Source organism: Lactuca virosa, chromosome 6, assembly GCF_052849685.1.
Source record: "Lactuca virosa cultivar CGN04683 chromosome 6, Lactuca_virosa_CGN04683_v6, whole genome shotgun sequence".
NCBI lineage: Eukaryota > Viridiplantae > Streptophyta > Magnoliopsida > Asterales > Asteraceae > Lactuca > Lactuca virosa.
In genome coordinates, this window is record NC_136431.1 from 168,575,849 (window position 1) to 168,580,255 (window position 4,407).

Consider the following 4,407-nt stretch of genomic DNA (forward strand, 5'->3'; position numbering starts at 1 on the left):
AATTTCCCCTTCATTCATAATGAATACAAACCTAGATTCTGATTTAGAATCATCAACGCTAGTTTAGAAAGTAACATCAATGTAACACTGTACACTAATATCTTCATCCAAACCTCCATAGATAAGGAAAATTTCTTTAGTTTTTGTAAGTATTTTCAGAATGTTCTTAACAGCATTACCTTCTCCCTGAATTTGTTGGTACCTAATCATCGTGCTCAAAGCATACAATATATCCGGTTTCGTGCATAACATGACATACATGATGGATCCAATTGCAGAAATATATGGGATGCCATTCATTCTTTCTAGCTCTAATTTTTTTCTAGGGCATTGAGACGAGCTGAATTTATTTCCATGTGGTATTAGCAAAAATCCCCTCTTATAATTCTCCATCTTGAACCTTTTAAAGATTTTTTCAATGCATGCACTTTGTCTTAAACCTATAGGTCTCCTTGATCTATCTCAATAGATCTTTATAATAAGAATCAAAGCTACTTCACCCAAATCATTCATTGAGAACCATTTCTGAAGCCATGCTTTAACTCCTTTTAAAGAAGGAATGTAATTTCCAATAAGTAATATGTAATCTACATATAAACACATTATCCATTTTCGTTTCTGCTAAAACCATCGATTTGATTTCCTCATTAAAACGAATGTTCCAGCTTCTAGATGCTTGCTTTAACCCATAAATGGAACTTTTAAGCTTACACACTTGGTTAGGATACCTTGGGTCAATAAAACCCTCAGGCTGAGCCATATAAACATCTTCAAATAAGTGTCCATATAGAAAAGCTATTTTGACATCCATTTGACATACCTCATAATCATAATATGCTACTGTGGAAAATAGTATCCTTATAGACTTGATCATAGCCATTGAGAGAAGGTTTCCTTATAGTCAATACCTTGAGTTTGTGTATAACCTTTCGCCATAATTTTGGCTTTGTAAGTGTGTAGATTTCCATCCATGTCAGTTTTCTTCTTGAAAACCCATTTACTCCCTATTGTCTTACTATTTGGAGGAAGATCTACCAAGTACCATACTTGATTTTCATGCATGGATTTCATCTCAGTGTTCATGGCTTCTAGCCATTTGTCAGATTCAGAATCTAACATAGAATTCCGGCAGTTGATGGGATCATCGGAATCCACAAGAAAAATCTCATCAATGAGAAATCTATATCTCTCTGGTTCAAACGAACTCTACCAGATCTGCAAACACCTTGTGATTCATTAAGTTCTTGATCCATGACTTGTTCAGGTTCAACAACTTCTTGTTGGGTACTAGTTCCAACCTCTTCTGCATTAGGTTGTGATTCTTCCTCAAGTTCCACATGCCTCCCACTGGCTTCATCCATTCGAAACTTGCTTTCTAAGAACTCAACTTTCCTAGCAATAAATACTTTATTTTTGCTAGGATTGTAGATGTAATATCCTATACAATCTTTAGGATATCTCACAAAAATGCACTTAGTAGATCTGGGATCTAATTTGTTAGAAGCTTCTTGTGTTACATAAGCTTCACATCCCCAAACCCTTTAGTAAGACAATGATGGAACCTTCCCATCCCAAATCTCATAACGTGTTTTGTCTACTTTCTTGGTTGGATCCATATTCAAGAAACGGGCTGTTGTTAGCAAGGCATAACTCCAAAAGGTTAAAGGAAGAGTGCTTCTACTCATCATAGATCTAACCATATCAAGCGGGGTTCCATTCCTCCTCTCAGAAACACCATTATCTTGTGGAGTTCTTGGTGGAGTGAGTTGTGAGATAACCTCACGACTCTTTGGATGAGTTAAGAATTCATCACTTAGATATTCCCCCCCCTCTATCAGAACGAAGGACTTTAACGGTTTTATGGAGTTGATTTTCAACTTCACTTTGAAATAGTTTGAACATTTCAAATGCTTCATGTTGATGTTTCATCAAATAAACATAACTGTAGCGACTCAAGTTGTCATTGAAGGTGATGAATTACCTTTCACCATTTGTAGACATGGTATTGAAAGGACAACATACATCAATATTTATGATTCCTAATAAATCCTTAACTCTTTCACTTGAAGTAGTGAAAGGAGCCTTAGTCATCTTTCCAGATAAACAAGATTTGCATATATCAGATGAATCAAGCTCATTTGCCTTCAGAATACCACTCTTTTGAAGTTGTAATATGGGTTTCTTTTTTATAAGTCCAAGATGACAATGACATAGATAAGAATCACTCAAATTATGTTTGAGTTTCTTGGCGTTAGTATGGTATACAAAACTATTGTTTAGTAAAATATGCAGGTTTACTTCATATATCCTATTAAGAGGTCTAGCCTCAACATAAAATATATCATTCTTATAAGCAGAAAACAACATCGCCATTAAAATAATAAGTAAAACCGGATTGTTTCAAACATGGAACAAAAATTATATTCCTAGTCAAGCTAGATACCTAAACAACATTATTCAATGTAAAATACAAGCGAATAGGTAAAAGTAAATCGTAATCTCCTAAAGCTTGAGCTTGAACTTTTTCTTCATTTCCCACGTGGAGTATGATTTCGCTTGTCTTCAATTGTCTACTCCTTTTGAACCCCTATAAATAATTACAAATCTGAGTTCCACATCCAGTATCAATTACCTATGTGGTAGATGAAAATGTATATAGTTCTAAGTCTAGCACATAGAAACCTGAAGTTCCAGCCTCGACCTTCTTCTTCTTCAACTCTGCAGGGTATGCAGGACAATTCCTTTTCTAATGGCCAACGACACCACATTCAAAGCATGTGTATTATTTGGCACCTTCTCCTTCTTTTTTGTCGGTTGTGGGGGTTGGGCAACCTTTATTCCCTTACCCTTGACAAACTTATCCTTGAAGTTCTTGACTATGGGTTTCTTGGTTCCTCATTCGCTTATTGAGAGAACATGAGTAGTTTTGGTGGGAATGTTCTTCTCAACAGTTTTCAACATCGCATGCAACTATGTTATAGGTTTTTCACAACCATTGATGTTGTAGTTCATGATCAAGTCTGTATCTAACTAATTGGTAATGGGAGAACCAAGTCTCTCCAACTGATCAATATGAATATTCATCTTGAGTACATACGTGCTAACACTCTGTCCTTCTCCCATCTTACACCCATGTAACGCTCTGACAATGTCAAAGTTTTCCATCCTCGCTTGATGTTGGAACATGTCCTTCAGTTGGGTGATGATATCATATGCTGAGAGATCTTCCAGATCCTTCTGGAGGTTTGATATCATCTTTGCTAGCATAAGGCTCGAAATCTCGATTAAATCATCTAAATATTTCAACCACGAATTATATGGAGCCCTAGCAGTCGAGTAGGCTCGTCGGAGATATGAGCATCAAGAAAATGCTCTTTCTTTTCCGGAATGAGGATAATTGTCAAATTTTGGTGCCAGTCGAGAAAATTTGTATGGTTGAGTTTCTCCTTCCCAAGGAGTGATCAGACGTAATTGTTGTGATGGTTTGAATTTTGTGCCATCTAAAAAATTTAACAAAGTTCATTTACTATTTTTTATGTTTTAAATCTTTAATAATTAATACCCTTTTGTTTCCATAAACATTAATTAATCAGAATCTAGGATCCAACGTTGCAAATCAAATAATCGGTTAGGTGACCTTTATACAACTATTTATTTCAACAAGGTAGATAGCAATTACCAGTTACATCTAAATGTAATTCCTAGATGTATGGTATCCTTAACAACCTTTTGTTAATAGGCATGTTTGATCCCATCTATACCGCGGGTCTCTAATGCTTAGGTGACCTTTATCACAAAAGATTCCCAATCAAGTCATCCTTCTTAAAAGGCATGTAGAATCAGCACATAACTAGTGGCTAGGTGACCTTTATCCCACTAGAAATTGCAAAACTACCTCGAACATCAAAAGATAAATCCAAGCGGTTAGGTGACCTTTATCCCACAAAGGACTATGCAAGTGACATGTGAGTGTCTTTTAAGAGGAAGGCATAGACCTACATTTTAAAGGGATTTATATGTTTTATAATTATAGTTTCAAAAACATATTGCATCATGTATATTGTATGCATTCAATAATACATGGTACATTTTTAGAGGAATCATATTTTCTTTTATTAGTTTTGTTGTAGCATGGAAATGTTCTACAAATTATGAGTGATAGTTAGGTTATTTTATTAGCCTTTATTGTTTGTAAGGTACCTCTCTATATAAATAGAGAAAGAGTGGTCATTAGTTATGCGTGCACGTAAAATGTAGTCTTTTGTTTTAGTTAGAGAGAAACTCTAAGTTGGGATCTCTCCCACCGAAGTGTTCTTCAAAGTTGTAACCTCTCTTTCTATTAATATCATCAGATTACTCATCTTATGTTCTTTATCTATTTGGTTATCATTAAATCTCAAGATCAGA